This window comes from Rattus norvegicus, chromosome 1 (assembly GCF_036323735.1).
Source record: "Rattus norvegicus strain BN/NHsdMcwi chromosome 1, GRCr8, whole genome shotgun sequence".
Lineage (NCBI taxonomy): Eukaryota > Metazoa > Chordata > Mammalia > Rodentia > Muridae > Rattus > Rattus norvegicus.
Window position 1 is genome coordinate 71,191,709 of NC_086019.1, and position 18,117 is coordinate 71,209,825.

General features: G+C 40.0%; 1 protein-coding gene across 5 annotated transcripts in view; it reads right to left on the reverse strand.

Moving 5' to 3' along the window:
- Positions 1-10,551, reverse strand: part of Zfp945l1 (zinc finger protein 945 like 1) — a 39,072-nt gene extending 28,521 nt beyond the window's left edge. The window contains exons 1-3 of one of the 5 annotated variants that reach the window (XR_010059547.1): positions 10,027-10,551; positions 8,795-8,922; positions 5,983-6,064 (exon numbers count right to left, since the gene is read on the reverse strand). The gene's annotated coding sequence lies outside the window, so the exon portion shown is untranslated. The remainder of the gene's footprint in view (positions 1-5,982; positions 6,065-8,794; positions 8,923-10,026) is intronic. The other 4 variants (XM_063277106.1, XM_017589909.3, XM_063277113.1 and 1 more) reach the window with 4 other exon arrangements.
- Between the last annotated feature and the right edge of the window lie 7,566 nt (positions 10,552-18,117).

Sequence of the window (18,117 nt, forward strand, 5' to 3'; positions counted from 1 at the left end):
TGAATGTTCTAAGCCAGTGTACCTCCATATTTCTATGCTGTGACCTTTTAATGTAGTTAATCGTACTCTTAAGTGGATGTAGTGGATGACCAATTTAGAAATTGATACAGGAGTATGGTGAGAAGTACTCAGACTACTCGTTGACTCTCACAAATGATTTGGACGCACTAATGTAGCATTAAATTGCTCAAAGGGCTCTGTAGGCTGCTGGGCAAGAAAACCCAGATGCTGACCCCTTGTGTTGCAGTACCACCCTGTCAGGCAAGGTATGCCCATTAGTGTAATATTGCCAAGACTACTTTGTACATAACAGAAGCCCTTCTGGTTTGAACTGAGGTCTGCCCACAAATGAAATACATAGATGGCACTCAACACTGGCCAAAAGTCAGTGACTGTAAATATCAAAGCTCCCTAAAGAGAATCTATCCTGACATATACCTACATTTTTGAAATGTTGCAAATGCCTTTCAGTGGTTCTGATTACCCAATAGCCTGGTGCTGCTTTCAGCCTAGGTGCCAACAACTTTGTTTGAAACAGGATATTTTCATTTCAGAGACTGCTGTGTGCAACGGCAGAAATTGAGGTGGTGCGTGGACTCTGAAAGCTGGAGGAAGTGGAGTTGAGTTATTAAAAATGATACTGTCATATGTAATGGCAGTTAGAATTATGAATACATGACATCCTGTCTACCCACATAAAACCTGCCTTAAGGCATATATAAAATACAAAAGGGATGACTGAGATAAGAATTTGGACAAAGAGGGAAAGGATAGAAAATGATGAAGGTATCCATGCAAGCTCTCTTAGGAGCTCAAAGTGGAAAGGCCACTCCTACAAGTGGTAGAACAGGGGAGTTAGGAAGCATGGATGAAATTAAACTCCAGGAGCTGAGGAGCTTTGTAATAGCCATAACAGCAAAGAAAACAGAAAAAGCAAATACTGTACTGGAATAATCCTCTGTAAAAATATTCTAACAACCATGATGAGTTAAAAAATCAAGTCACTTCCTAGTTAATGTGATTGAAAATTCACTCACAACAGGAAGATGTACACAACAGATCTTTGAGAGTCAGGATAAAATATAATGCTGTAATGATTTTACAGTGTAAGAGATTTGTGGCAAGCATCAGGATGGTAAGAAAAAGTTAGCATAGAAATGCCTACATTTTCAAGGGAAATAATCAGGACATTTTACATGGCATATGTCTCCATGACTTTTACTTGTGACATACAAGCTGAGTAATGTTTTCCAACCTAGCAGCAACACATCAAAATTTCCTACTCCTGTGATGCTGTGTTTTAATATCAGAAATATTAAATATGGGAATGAATATACTCTCTGACTTAATTCTGTGCATGTCCTTAATTGGAAAGGTATGTTTTCCATTTCATGGAGTGAACAAGAGGTCATTTTGGCTAGGGGTGAATAACCTATTGCTTTATATGCATCCACTACGAAGTCCAGGGATTCTACACAAAATTCCAGAAGCGACATTCCCTCAAATACTCAGCTACTTCTGAACAGAAATCTTTTTACACTTATGAAATTTCCATTCAAAGGACAAGATCTGCTTCAAATACCCATATAGTAGTGTTCAGTCACTGGGTCTACTGATTGGTAGGAGGTCATAGCAGTCTACTCTAGGATAATTTGCCAGACAAATGCTTCCAGAACTCCCACATCTATCTCGCTGTTCTCACATCTAAGTGCTGTAACAATGTGCATCTATTTTCCAGTTGTCTTCTATTCTTTAATACCAGCTGAGGCTTGGCAAATACAATAGTCATAAATGTTTTCCCACAGGTTGAAGTGGGGAGGGCATAGAATAATATATTTTAAAGCCCTGAGAGAATATAATTGTCAACTCTCATGGTACATTCAGAAAAGGTGACTGGTAAAATCGACAGTTTAAGAAGTATATTTGAATGTAGTCAAAAATTAAGATCAGCCCAAACAAATATATGCCAAGAAAAAAAATCACAGCCCAGTTGCCAGGATTGACACAAAGAGGTTGTCTCTAAATCAAATGGGAATGGAATACAAGCTTATTTAAATGTCAAGAAAGTAAGACCCTTTCAGCACCTTAATCAATGTAAGATACCAAATATGTGGAGTCAAAAGAAACATGACCATGTCAATAGATCCTTGAAAGGCTTGTGGCTAAGTATCACATTTGCTTGATATAAAAACGTTGAAGAATGGAGAGCAAGAGGCATATACCTCAGCACAATGAACACAAATCGGACAGAAACCTGAACCTAAGAATGCAAAAGGAGAGCTGGAATCACTTCCCTCTAATCAGAACAACTCAATACACTTCATTAGGAGGTATACAATTCAAGTACAGAGAAAATTTTAAATGAGGCAATCTGGGAAAATGTAAGAAAAGCAAGGATGCCGCTTAGGTAAGAAATAGAATTCTGCAAATTAAAGGTATAAATATCCATGAGAAGACTCACATCTGACATTCTTCTTAATAAGTTATACAACCAACTTAAGTTGACTCCCAGAAGTCTTCACAACATACTTACAACCATTCAAACTCTGCGTGCTGCTTCAGCTCCTTGTCCTCAACCTACCAGAAAAGGAGACCCACATTTGGCACTTGAACAGGGACTGGTGGAATGTGAGAAATTTGGAGTATCTTCCACCAAAGAAGCAGCACTTTCTCCTGACCACTCTGCTATGGACCAATCACACCTCCCCTTTTTTTTTAAATCTTTCTTTTTAAATTTGCTTTACTTTCAGTTTGTGCCTTCAAAGACCAGATACAGCTTGAGGAAAAACTGACACCTTTGGATTCTGGTGACTCCCTGACATTGTGTAACTGTCCTCTTCTTTCTTTCTGACCCAACAGCCAGACTGAGTGTAGTCAATAAATTTTTAGACTCTCATAAAACACCTGGTTTACCTAACAACAATTGAAAACTCCCCAGGACTGCTGCTAGTCTCTTAAACCTGCTGGAAGGCTCCTGCTTGACAGGGTCTTCTCAATAACTGAGCAGCAGCAGAATGGTCTCATGATCATTGAACACCAATGGTGGCATTTTCTCTCTTTTCCACGGGGAATTCCAAATTAGTTCCCTTAGGGCCTGACTTGAATCAAGAGGATGTAAAATCTCCCAGCAGAAGGGCCTGGAATTCTGGGATGAGGCGCTTCAATTCACACCATGGAACTGTGGGTATGTATTTCCAACCTAGAAGTCTTGACCCTTATTGAGTACCTGGTTTGCAATGGGAAAGTCCAAGAAGGCTATCTTTTGCCACTCCCCTTCCTCCCCATAATAGCTGACATTCAGCAGTATATAATAAGACATCCTAAGCCTCAAGATGGCCTATTAGAGGAAGAAGGTCATGGAGATAAAGGGGAAGAATCAAATGAGTAGAAAGACCCTGAGGACTGTCCAGGGTCTGACTTGCCCACTTTATAAAAAAACAACTGATGTAATCAACGTTACTTCCTAAAACATAATCTGCCTTCTCCCTTAATCACTTCTTCCATGTAAGAGTTTGCATTGGCTACAGAAGACAAAGAACCACAAATCAGGACCAAGGCTCCTAAAGACACTCAGATAAACCCTCCACCATACTCAGCACCACTACTTAACAGCACCAATTCCCTGGTCATAAGCATCTCTGTAATCTCAGAGAGGACAGGAACAATTTTCCCCACATGCTCAGCGTCAATGTCCCAGGCATCCAGAATCTCCACCCATATGGACCTTTGTGGTTATGTTACATGTGTCCAGACAATATCTGGTGATTTGGTATCCCCCTGCCAGCAGCAGGCTTAAAAGAATTATGACAAGCCATTCATAAAAATGTAATTCATGCCCTTTGGACCAATTCTATTTTGCAGAGTTTCAATACCAACTTTTAACTCCCCAAAGTTAAAGAGATAGATGCTGATTTAAACTCCCTGGTCTTCTGTATGTACAGTGGGAAACCCTGTTTAGAGATGAATGTCAGATGCAGGGTAGGAAAAATGAATTGCCTAATGAACAATTAGGACTACAAAAAGGGCACCCTGTCCCCTTCCACATTAAATTAATAAATTGGAATTATGGCTGTTTGGCCAAAGTAACTTCCCCACAGAGATTTAGCAGGCCTTACTCCGCGCTGGCTGCTTTGAACAGGTTCACTTATGTGCACTCCAGACCTGAGACCATTTAACTCCCTTGTCCATAGAGAGGCCTCTTCACTAACCTTCGTAAAACAAAAACCAACTGAAACTTTCCTGCACTATATACTAAGGGTACAGAAAAATACAGACCCTGCAGGAAAAGTGAAGTACTTAAAAAAAATCTTATCTGGGAAGAAATGAACCTGGGGCATAGGCATGCCAGGGAATAGAAAATGAACATTACAATAATAGGATCATGGCTACGCATGACACTGGGATTGCATCATACCAGGTCTCGTTTGTGACACAAGTCTTTGTAGCCACAACATGGTCAAATTAAACATGTTTTAAATATCGAGACACCAGACAGTGGATGGGAGATTCACCCCCCAAAAATAACACAGCTGCCCTTAAGCTTCTTGAATCCATGTGTCCCAGCTACATGAAAGGCTTATATTGGAAAAAGAACTGCAAGTCGAAAAAGAATAAAGAAGGCAAATCCCTGCCACCTTAAACTCCTTACATGGCAACACTCAATCCCAGCAGCAAGATGGAAAAACCAGCAACATTGGGTCACTAACATATTAGAGAAAAATAACCCTCAACGTTCAATAAAAATTGATGATAAAAGTTTTAAATGTCTAATAGACAAACACAGGGGCAGAAAAGACTATCCTAAGATGAGACAAGGTTCCTGATGGGAGTAGCTGATCTCTCCTGAGCATTTTTTGCCCGAGATTTTTATAAATGGGAAGGCACAGACAGTACGAAAGGGACCATTAGACCCCCATTGGCTAATGTAACAACAATTTTGCTGGGTATTTGAAGATTTAACTGTGGCCTTTGCCAGAGGAGAATAGGGAGAATGCCTCCAAATAAGAGGCAGTACCAAAAATATTACTATCAAAAGAACCTTCAATTCTAACGGCTGCTGTTAAATACTTTACTCCTCACTTGGAATGGATCAGGAATTGTTTCATCTGGGTTGAACAATAGTCTTGAAACAGGGAAAAATTATGAAGTTTAAAATAATCAGTTAAACACCAATTAGATATGGGAACATTTGTCCCTCTAGAAGCCCATGGAATACACTAACTGCTAACCTGCCTTCCCTGATTTATTTCCATCCAAACAGAATATAAGAGAATTTGATTAGTTCTTTTTAAAAATTTAAATATCTTGCTTTTGGGCTCTTTGATGTTACCTTCTCCCCCAAAAAATTACTGCCATTTTGTCCTATTGACGGTGTCTTTTGCCTTACAGAAGCTCTTCAATTTTATGAGGTTCCATTTGTCTATTGTTAATATTAAAGCATAAGCCATTGGTGTTCTAATTTGGATCCCATGTGCTACAGTCCAAATCAGGCAGGCCAAGCTAGCCCATTGGTGTTATAATGACAAGATTATTTTATGGGTAACAGAAGGTTTTCCGGTGGAGGCTGAGGCTAGCTGCACAGAAAGGAAGAACAAAATTGTGGCCTATACTAGGAACCTGGCCCAAAGTCAACAATAAGGAAGGTCACAGGCCTTAGAAGGGAATCCGTTAGTGACATTTGCTACATGCTCAAATGTCTCGGTTCTCACTCATATCCTAGTGATGCTTTCAGTCTGGGTCAAACAAGTTTTATTTTCAATGGGTAACAGTCATTTCAGAGAATCAAAACTAATCAAAAAACTGAGAAGAGCTGACTGCTTACAGTACAGCCTATAACTGGAAATCCAAAATTACTACATGTGATATGATTCTCAATGAAATTTTCTAGAATCATTAATTAAAGAGAAACTGGCAAAACCAATTTCATGTCCTCTTTGTACTATCACTTGAGACCCAACCCTTTGCTCAATCCCTCTAACATACCTGAATCCTTGGCTACTGCCTTCCCTCTTCACCATTCAGGGCTCTTAGTTCTGATTCACAGGTAAGCAGATCTGGCTGAGATCTGCATATGGGAGAAGAGTCTTCAGAAAGTACAAGGAACTTTCCATGGAACAAAAAAGAAAGATGCTCACACTTGCCAAAAGGATAAACATGAGGGAAAGAGAAAATACTATGACAAATATCTCTTTTTCTCCAAGGATTTACTTTACTCTATGAGAGGTTTGATTCATTTACAGAGAGCTCACACACATGCACAGTTGTTTTCCTAAGAACTCTGATGAAGAGCTAGGGAGACTGCAAAAAGACTATTTTGACACAGAGTCCAGACTGTAGCACTTCTCCAAAAGGTTTCTGAAAAATCCTCTGACTGTAGGTTCTAAGAATTTCCACTCCTCCAAAGAAATCCACAGTCACAGAACTCAATGTAAACAAATCATGAAATAGGAGCAGCAGCAGTTTGGCCACATGTGCATGGGCAGAGTGCTTTTCTTGAACCAAATACATTTTCTGACACAAGTGAGCAATCATAATTAGTCAAAACTGCTTTCTAATTTTGTTTTAACATATGCTGGGTATTCTAGCTATAAAAATAGCTAGAAATCATCCTTTCATAGCATTAATACTGGGGTGGCCAAGAACTTGTTAGGACTTGAAAAAACTCAGAATAAACGGCTTACTCTGGTGCCCATTAATGTATCTGATAGGTTATTTTTCCTCCAGTGAAATGAGCCAATTCAAGTCAGATTAGCACTTGTTAAAGGCAGGTTTATTAGGAAGCTGGTCTTGGCCAGGTTCACTGGGCCAAAGGATTGAGGCCAGGGAAGTGCCCAATGGGAGGGGTTAGGGGAGGAGAAAGTAAGGGAAGGGACACAAAGAGAAAAGATGAGAAGAAGGAGGAGGAGGGGGAGCAGCAGGAGAAGGAGGAGGAGGCAGAGGGAGGGAGGGAGGGAGGGAGGGAGAGAGAGAGAGAGAGAGAGAGAGAGAGAGAGAGAGCATGAATGCACTAGAAAGAGAACAAAATCTCTGCATTATACAGGGAAGAGTCTCTGGGGGAAGGGCAGCCCAGCTCAAGGGCTAAAAAATTCAGGGCTAGAGGTTGGGGGGAGGGTTGCCAGGTAAGGAATTGAAGGATGCTGGGAGAATCTGGAAGTCAGGTCTGCTTTGATATGTAAAATATTCACCTCAGTCCACTTTCCTGGGGTCCTAAACCAAATAAAATCAGAGGGGACATCTCTGGCCAGGTGCTTGGTTCCTACTTTCTCTCTCAATTCCCCACTTCCCTTCTCCTTTCTCCCACTCCCACCCCCAACCCCTTTCTATTCATGGCAATATTCTCTCTGGACCCTTCCTTTCTGATCCAATCAAATCTACACTGGTTCCTAAGATTACTAATAGCTACAAGGCTGAGGATCCCTATTTCCCAGGCCCAAGGCCACTCTCTTCAATAGTCAAATGGTGGATCAAGGAAGTAAGAATGGATGGAATTTGAGCTTTGTAATTGCTGTAGCCAAGAAAACCCTGTGTGCAAACTACACATACTGCAAATGACCTACGAGGCAATGTTGGAAACTATAAGGTACATGAAATAAATCATAAAAACTCCAGTTCATAGGATCTTATACTTCACAACAATGATAGATATCCACAACAGAATTGTGAGAGAGGCGTCCATCCTTAAAGCAGTTGTTGAAAACATACCACTTCTCTTCCACTCCTTTACCCAAACCTCAGCTTCTCTGACACAGGAGGTTCCAGAGCCCCTGGACTGCAGTTCCTGCCTCTGGACTGCTGCTGGCTCTTGCCTGGGGCTAATTAGGGAATGCTTAGCTTCCTCACGTAGTAAAGGGAATAGTGGATTTTCCTGTCACTCTGGCCTGGATCTTTGGAGCAGCACTCCTAAACCTGCCCATTACAGTCATGTTTCAGAAATGTAGTAGTTCTAAACTCTTTCAGGCCAGGAGATTCACTTCCTTAGTCACTTTCACAGAGTCTGTCCAGCTACTTTCTTTTCCCCTTCACCCTCTTGGTGCTGATAATATATTCCTGTCCCCACGAGTCCTTCCCACTCAGAATCAGGCAACCTGTCATAGAGTTCCAGGCTCTGTACAACCTCCCCATAAAATCGAACTGACATTTTGAAATATAGAGAATTTCTTCTGAATATTCATAAATGAGAAACCAAAAAGAACTTTAAAAATTATGAGAGAAGGATCAAACCAAAGGGTGATTTCAAAATATATTAAAATTATACCAGGGCAAAACATCGACAGCTGACAGGAAGAGAGATATGAGCAGGTATCAATGGGAAAGTAATACAGACTTAGTTTAATACTATGCAGAGATATTAAACAAATCTTATCAAAATCCTGCTGGAATTACTTTAGGAAATTAACCATAAAAGAAAACACAACTTAAAGGAAATGCCAAATGATTCAAAACTCAAAAATCGGGAAAAACTAATAGGCATCAATTGTTCTGACTAAACATTATATTGAAATTATGACAATGAAAATACTTAACATTGGTAAGAAGATATGATCAGTGATGTCAATAGGAGAGGGACAGCATACCTCATATACAAACCAATTAAATTTCATTTGCCTCTATGCATTATTTCTTACAGAGAGAGTACTCTACCACCTACAGTGGAAATATTCTGATATTAGTCTCAGGGCAATTGCCTAGAGACATAGGGAATGAAATAGAATCTGGCAAAACCAACTCCATGTTCTTTTTCCTCTGTCAATTGAGTGTCTCCATCCCCAAGTCTTCTTCAATCCCTCTAACATACCTGGATCCTTTGCTACAGTTTCCTCTCTTCATCATCCAGGGCTCTTAGTTCAGATACACAGGTGACCGAGGCTGTCTGAAGAGTGTGATCTCTGCATATGGGGAAGAGTCTTCAGAAAGCACCCAGAACTTTTCATAGAAGGAAAATACATGACACATCCAAATGGGTAAATATGAGGGAGAGAGAAAATATCACAAATAAAAATGCCTCTTTTCCAGTAAGGATTTGACTATTACCTGTGAGATGTGAGACTCACTCACACACAGCTAAAACACATGCAGAGTCATTCTCCCAGGAACCCTGAGAAGGAGCTGAGGGGACTGCAAGAAAACTTCTGTCACCCACAGAAACCAGACTGCTGCACTTGTCCAAAGGGGGATCTCTACAGAAAGCCCTGCCAGCAGTGTCTAGACATTCCCACTCCTACAAGAAGTCTGCAGTCATGGCTCTGAATAGTAACAAACCCTGAAACAAAACAACTGTTTGACCACATGTGTATGGGCAGAGTGCTTTTTTTCAACCAAGGATAATGGTGAGTGACCATAATTATTCAAAAGATGCTTCCTTAAACTTTATTTTATTCTACAGTGGCTTTTATACTTATATAATAGTGTGGTCTGATACACTCACATAGAATACTGGATTTGCTTGGAGCTAAGGTATAGCACAAGTACTCAGCCTACAAAGACACATTTCTGAATGTTTTACTTACATCCTAAGCTTCATAACTCAAATTAAAAATTGATAGCCACTAAAAGTCTGCCTATAAATGTTCATGTTTATACCAATAACTGTTGCACTCGATAAAGTACATTTTGTGGTCCAATGAAATCTGTAGTTTCCTGATATAATTATTATATACAAAGGTTTCTCTATGGATGCCTCTTGGCCGGGGTCAAAGGCATTCTCTTGAATAAGCAATTAGTAAAAGAAGAAAATTGGAAAGCATGAATGAATAAACATCCCAGGAGCTTTGGAATTGCTACACAACAAACAGCATATAATACAACTTCTCTACCAGATGTTTTACGAGTTATTTTATGACTGAATATTCCCGAACTGTAGGATAAATGGGGGAAAAAATCACGATAAATTTCAGTTCATAGGATCTCAACTTCCCGACAAAGGTAAGATATCCCCAGCAGAATTGTGAGAGCGGCGTGCTTAAGAGCAACTGAGGAAAACACACCCCTGCTCCGCTCCCGCCCATTTCCCAGCACCGCAGCTCTGACCTGGGAGGTTCCAGGGCCGCAGGGTTGCGGTTCCCGCTGCTGCACTCTCCAGGACCGCATCCAGGAAACCAGATTTGAGTAGAGTTTCTCGGGATCAGAGAGAACTAAGACGCCTAGTTGGGGATTAGGAACCACTCACGGAGCAAGAGGAATGGTGGGATTTCCTGTCACTCTCACCTGGATGTTTGGAATATCTCTCCTAGACCCGCCTACCACAGCCTGGTTCCGGTCATGTGGTTCCTCTAAACACTTTAAACCGGAAGCTTTCTCTTCCTTAAATGTTTTTGTACAACCTAGCCAGGTTTTTACTTTTTGCTGCCACTCCTTACGGTATCCCCACCCCTCCCCAGGGAATCAGGTCCTCACAACTCAATCTCAGGCATGCTGCCCTAGACCTGCTCTGCAGGGCTCCACCAAGCAAGCTTGCTGCCAGCTAGGCCAGAACAGAATCTGGTAGGATGCCTCACCCTGATGTGTGATAGTGAGGGTTTGTCTGTTTGTTTGTTTTGGTTTTGTGGAGGGGGGGTTTGCTCTCTTTTCTCTTTTATTTTATTGGATATTTCTTTATTTACATTTCAAATGTTATTCCTTTTCCCTTTCCTGTCCATAAGCCCCCTATCTCCTTCCCCTCCCCTTCTTCTATAAGGATGTTTCCTTCCCCACTCACCTCCCCCCTTTCTGCCCCCTCCCCCAACACACACATACACACATTCCCATACACAGGAGGTCCAACATTGGCAGGACCAAGGGCTTCTCCTTCCATTGGTGCCCAAAAAGGCCGTCCTCTGTTATGTATGCAGTTGCAGTCAATCTCTGGGTAGTGGTTTAGTCCCTGGAAGCTCTGGTTGGTTGGCATGGTTGTTCTGATAGGGTTGCAAGCCCCTTCAGCTCTTTCAATTCTTTCTCTAATTCCTCCAATGGGGGTCCTGTCTCAGTTCAGTGGTTTACTGCTCGCATCCGCCTCTGTAATTGACATGCTCTGGCTGTGTCTCTCAGGAGATATCTATATCTGGTTCCTGTCAGCACGCACTTCTTAGCCTCATCAATTTTATCTAGTTTTGGTGGAGATGTGTGTGTGTGTGTGTGTATGTATATATGGGCCAAATGTGAGGCAGGCCCTCTTAATTTCATTCTCTGGTCTAAACTTTGCCTCCATATCCCCTCCTATGGATATTTTTGTTCCCCCTTTTAAGAAAGAGTGAAGAATCTGTATTTTGGTCTTCCTTCTTCTTGAGCTTCATGTGCTCTGTGGATTTCATCTTGGGCAATTCAAGCTTTTGGGCTAATACCCACTTATCAGTGAGTGCATACCATATGTGTTTTTCTATGATTGGATTACCTCACTTAGGATGATATTTTCTAGTTCATTCCATTTGCCGATGAATTTCATGAAGTCATTGTTTTTGATAGCGGAGTAGCATTCCATTGTGTAGATGTACCACATTTTCTGTATCCATTTCTCTGTTAAAGGGCATCTGGGTTCTTTCCAGCTTCTGGCTATTATAAATAACATTGCAATAAACACAGTGGAGCATGTGTCTTTGTTGTATGTTGGAGCATCTTTTGGATATATGCCCAGCAGAGGTATAGCTGGGTCCTCAGGTAACACAATGTCCAATTTTCTGAGGAACCTCCAGACTGATTTCCACAGTGGTTGTACCAGTTTGCAATCCCACCAAAAATGAAGGAGTGTCCTCTTTCTCCACATCCTTACCAGCATCTGCTGTCACCTGTGTTTTTTATCTTAGTAATTCTGACTGGTATGAGGTGGAATCTCAGGGTTGTTTTGATTTGCATTTCCCTGGTGACTAATGATGTTGAACATTCCTCAGCTGAGAATTCTATGGTTACTTGTGTAACCCTCTTTTTAATAGAGTTATGTGGCTCTCTGGAGTCTAACTTCTTAAGTTCTTTGCAAATATTGGATATTAGCCCGCTATCAGATGTAGGATTGGTAAAGATCTTTTCCCAATCGGTTAGTTGCCCTTTTATCCTAATGACAGTGTCCTTTGCCTTACAAAAGCTTTTTAATTTTATGAAGACCCATTTGTCGATTCTTAATCTTAGAGCATAAGCCATGAGTGTTTTGTTAAGGAAATTGTCCCCAGTGCTCATGTGTTTGAGACTCTTCCCTACTTTTTCTTCTATTACTTTGAGTGCATCTAGTTTGATGTGAAAGCCCTTGATCCTCTTGGACTTAAACTTGGTACAGGGCAATAAGAATGGATCGATTTGCATTCTTCTACATGCTGACCTCCAGTTGAACCTCACCATTTGTTGAAAATGCTATCTTTTTTCCAATGGATAGTTTTAGCTCCTTTGTTAAAGATCAAATGACCCTAGATGTGTGGGTTCATATCTGGGTCTTCAATTTTATTCCACTGATCTATCTGCCTGTCTCTGTACCAATACCATACAGTTTTTATCACTATTGCTCTGAAATACTGCTTGAGATCAGAGATGATGATTCCCCCAGAAGTTGTTTTATTGTTGAGTATAGTTTTCCCTATCCGGGGTATTTTGTTATTCCAAATGAATTTGCAAGTTGCTCTTTCCATCTCTATGAAGAAATGAGTTGGAATTTTGAGGGGGAATGCATTGAATCTGTAGATTGCTTTTGGCAAAATGGCCATTTTTACTATATTAATCATGCCAATCCATGAGCATGGTAGGTCTTTCCATCGTCTAAGATCTTCTTCAATTTCTTTCTTCAGAGATTTAAAGTTCCTATCATAGAGATCACTCACTTCTTTGGTTAAAGTTACATTGAGGTATTTTATATTATTTGGGACTATTGTGAAGGGTGTCATTTCCCTAATTTCTTTCTCAGCTTGTTTATCCTTTGAATAGAGGAAGGCTACTGAGTTGTTTGAGTTAATTTTATACCTAGCCACTTTGCTGAAGTTGTTTATCAGGCTTAGTAGTTCTCTTGTGGAACTTTGGGGGTCACTTAAGTATACTATCATATCTGCAAGTAGTGATATTTTGACTTCTTTACTTCCAATTTTTTATCCCTTTGACCTCCTTTCATTGCTGATTACTCTGACTAGAACTTGAAATACTGTATTGAATAAGTAGGGCAAGAATGGACAGCCTTGTCTAGTCCCTGATTTTAGTGAGATTCCTTCAAGTTTCTCTCCATTTAGTTTGATATAAGCTACTGATTTGCTATTACTATGTTTAGGTATGGGCCTTGAATTCCTGTTCTTTCCAGGATTTTTATTATGAAGGGGTGTTGAATTTTGTCAATTGCTTTCTCTGCCTCTAACAAAATCATCGTGTGACTTTTATCTTTCAGTTTATTTATATAGTGGATTATATTAATGAATTTCTGAATATTGAATCATCCCTAAATTCCTGGGATGAAGCCTACTTGTTCATGATGGATGATTGTTTTGATGTGTTATTGGATTCCATTTGCAAGAAGTTTAATAGAATATTTTTTGTCAATATTCATAAGGGAAATTGGTCTGAAGTTCTCTATCTTTGTTGGATCTTTATGTGATTTAGGTATGAGAGTAATTGTGGCTTCATAGAAGGAATTTGGTAGTACTCCGTCTGTTTCTATGTTATGTAATAGTTTGCACATTAGTGGTATGAGGTCTTCTATGAATGTCTGATAAAATTCTGCAATAAACCAATCTGGTCTTGGGCTCTTTTTGGTTGGGAGCCTTTTAATAACTGCTTCTATTTTGTTTTTAGGAGTTATGGAGTTGTTTAGATGGTTTATCTGTTTCTGATTTAACTTTGGTACCTGGTATTTGTCTAGAAAATTGTTCATTTCCTCCAGATTTTCCAGTTTTGTTGAATATAGGCTTTTGTAATAGGAACTGATGATTTTTTTTTAAATTTCCTCAGATATTGTTCTTATGTCTCTGATTTTGTTATATTGGTTATATTTCTGATTTTGTTAATTTGGCACTCTCTGTGCCCTCTGGTTAGTTTGGCTAAGGGTTTATCTATCTTGTTGATTTTCTCATAGAACCAACTCCTGGTTTTGTTGATTCTTTGTATAGTCCTTTTTGTTTCTACTTTGCTGATTTCAGCCCTGAGTTTGATTATTTCCTGCCTTCTACTCCTCTTGGGCATATTTGCTTCTTTTCATTCTAGAGCTTTTAGGGGTGCTGACAACTGCTTATGTATGTTCTCTCCTGTTTCTTTTTGCAGGCACTCAGAGCTATGAGATTTCCCCTTGCACTGTTTTCATTGTGTCCTATAAGTTTGGGTATGTTGTACCATTGTTTGCATTAAATTCTAGGAAGTCTTTAATTTCTTTCTTTATTTCTTCTTTGACCAAGCTATCATTGAGTAGACCATTGTTCAACTTCCCTGTATATGTGGACGTTCTGTTGTTATTGTTCTTATTGAAGAGCAGCCTTAGTCCGTGGTGATCTGATAGGATGCATGGGGATATTTCTTTGTTTCTGTATCTGTTGAGGCCTGTTTTGTGACTGATTATATGGTTGATTTTTGGAGAAGATACCCTGAGATGCTGAGAAGAAGGTATGTCCTTTTGTTTTAGGATGGAATATTCTATAAATGTCTGTTAAATCCATTTAGTTCATAATTTCTGTTAATTTCTCTATGTCTCTGTTTAATTTCTGTTCCCATAATCTGTTGATTAATGAGAGTGGGGTGTTGACATCTCCTAATATTATTGTGTGAGTTGCAATGTGTGATTTGGTCTTTAGTAAGGATTCTTTTATGAATGTAGGTGACTTTCCATTTGGAGCATAGATATTTAGGATTGAGAGTTCATCCTGTTGGATTTTTTTCTGTAATGAATATGAAGTGTCCTTCTTTATCTTTTTTTTTGATGACTTTTGATGGAAAGTCGATTTTATTCCATAGAATGGCTATTCTAGCTTGTTTCTTCAGACCATTTGCTGGAAAGTTGTTTTCCAGCCTTTTACTCTGAGGTAGTGTCTTTGTCTCTGAGGTGTGTTTCCTGTATGCAGAAATATTCTGATCCTCATTACGTATCCAATCTGTTAGTCTATGTCTTTTTATTGAGGAATTGAGTCCATGGAAGTTGAGAGATATTAAGCAATAATGATTATTGCTTCCTGTTATTTTCGTCATTAGAGGTGGAATTATGTTTGTGTGTCTCTCTTCTTTTGGTTTTATTGCAAGAACACTTTCTTGCTTTTCATAGGGTGTAGTTTGCCTCCTTGTGTGGGAGTTTTCCATCTATTATCCTTTATAAGGCTGGACTTACAGAAAGATATTGTGTAAATTTGGTTTTGTCATGAAATATCTTGGTTTCTCCATCTATGATAATTGAGAGTTTTGCTGGATATAGTAGCTGGGGTGGCATTTGTGTTCTCTAAGGGTCTGTATGACAACCATCCAGGATCTTCTAACTTTCATAGTCTATGTTGAGAAGTCTGGTGTAATCCTTATAGATCTGCCTTTATATGTCACTTGACTTTTTTCCTTTACTGCTTTTAATACTCTTTTTTGTTTTGCACATTTGGTGTTTTGACTACCATGTGACAGGTGGAATTTCTCGCTTGGTCCAATCTATTGGGAGTTTCTGTAGGCTTCTTGTATGTTTATGGGCATCTTTTTCTTTATGTTAGGGAAGTTTTCTTCTATAATTTTGTTGAAGATATTTACTGGCCCTTTAAGTTGGGAGTTTTCACTCTCTTCTATACCTATTATCTTTAGGTTTGACCTTTTCATTTTGTGCTGAATTTCCTGAATGCTTTGGGCTAGGAGCTTTTTGTGTTTTATGTTTTCTTTGATGGTTGTGTTGAAGTTTTCTATGGTATTTTCTGCCCCTGAGATTGTCTTTTCTCTCTCTTGTATTCTCTTGGTGATGCTTGCATATATGTCTCCTGATCTCTTTCTCTTCCCTGGGTTTTCTATCTCCAGGGTTGTCTCCCTTTGTGCTTTCTTTAGTGTTTTTATTTCCATTTTTAGATCCCGGACAGTTTTGTTCAATTCCTTCACTTGTTTGGTTGTGTTTTCCTGTAATTATTTCAGGATTTTTTGTGTTTCCTCTTTAAGGGCTTCTACTTGTTTACGTGTGTTGTTCTGTATTTCTTAAGGGAGTTATTTATGTCCTTCTTAAAATCCTCCATCATCATCACAAAATGTGGTTTTAAAGATAAATCTTGCTTTTCCAGTGTGTTTGGATATCCAGTATTTGCTTTGGTAGGAGACCTGTGCTTTGATGATGCCAACTATTCTTGGTTTCTGTTGCTTAGATTCCTGTGCTTGCCTCTTGCCATCACGCTGTCTCTGGTGTTGCAGTTTCTGACAGCGGCTTGACCCTCCTTTAGCCCTGTGTGTCAGCACTCCTGTTGACCTGTTTTCCTGTTTCCTTTCATCCAGTACTGGGAACAGAGTGCTCTGCTCTCAGGTGTGTAGGTACTCCAGGCGACTGTCTTTCAGCTATTTGCTCAGGCAGGAACTGGAAGGGTTCTGCCCCTGACTGCTACTAGGTCCCTGTGACCAGGGGTCACAGATGGGCATTTGTGATTTCCTCTTGGGTCAGGAATGTGGGCAGGGTAGTCTCCTCTGATTTTTCAGGAGTGTACTCACTTCTGAGGGTTAAGCTTTCTCCCACACGGGATTTGGATGCTGTTTGACTGGTTCAGTTCAGTTCTGGGCACAGACTGAAACCGCAGGTACCTGCTGCTGACTGCTCCTATATTCTTGTGTCCAGAGGCACTACGCAGTTTCCCCTCAGGTCAGGGATGCAGATGTGGCAGTCTGTCCTGCAGTCTCAGGATGGTCTGCACTTCTGGGTGTTCAGCTCCCTCTCCCACAGAATTTGGGAGAGGGAGCTGTGGGATGGGATCAGTTCAGTTGATAGTGAGTTCTTAAACCCTCAAATAATCTATAGGCAGCTTCGTTTCTTACATTGGAATACAGGTCTCCTGGGCTAAAAAATGCACAGCAGAAGACAACCAGCAGCCTGAATTCTGATTTCTTTTGTTCCATTAGCAGCACAAAATACCAAAAATAAGTCAAAAAGACTTGCTGTCTCCCAAAGGCTATCTCGAAACATACATAAAGTACAGGAAGGACTAATGTTGTTAAAATGTGAATAAAAAGGGGCGGGATAGAGAATGTGAGATGGGAGCTGTGCAAACTATCTGGGGAGCTCCAGGGACAAAGGACACTTGGTAGAAGTAGCAAGCAGTAGAATAAGGCAGTTGGAAAGCATTGGTAAAGTTAAATTCCAGGAACCACCTTGTGGCCACAATAGCAAAGAAAGTAGATAATGCAAATACTTGTTTAGATTATTTCTTTGTAAATAGTCTAACAATCATAACATGAATGAAACAGCATAAGCTTCAGTTCATGTAAGTGAAAATATAGTGATTGTTGTGTTTTATAAAAAGGTAAGGAGAGAGGGAATATGTTTGGTGGATGTGTAGTCAGATGTAAGGGAAGGGGTCACAGGTCCATGTTGAAACATCCCTTCTCCCTGAGTGACCAGTCACAGGATGGTATAGCATAGAATAGAGTTTATTCAGGTCATGGGGAGGGGAGTTGAGAGGGTAGTAGAGACAAAGAAAGATATAGAGTAGAGGAGTAGAGGCCAGCCATGAGCACGTGGAGAGACAGGGAGGAGGGGAATGGGGAGAGAAGAGGACATAGGTAGAGCAAGAAGGCAAGAAAGAGCAGAGGTGGCAAGCAGCCCCTTTTATAGTGAGTCAGGTAATCCTGGCTGTTGCCAGGTAGCTGTGTGACAGATCTTTGACAAAATGCTAACAGTGATAGCACAACAGAATTTTGATAGCCAAGAAAAAGTAAAACACAACATGTAAAATTCAAGGCACACGGAATTCATGATCAGGATCAGAATGGTAAGGAAAATGGGCATAGAAATGCATGAATTTTCAAGGGAAAGGACATTTGTGCCTGGCACATTACTTTATAACTCTTGTCTGTACTATACTGGCTGAAATTTGGATAAAGAGTGCATTGAATATGTAGATTTCTTTTGATGGGATGGCCAGTTTTACCTATGTTAGTTCTCCTGATCCATGAGCATGGGAGATCTTTCCATATTCTCATATCTTCTTCAATATTTTTCTTCAAAGACTTGAAGTTTTTATTATACAAGTCTTTGAC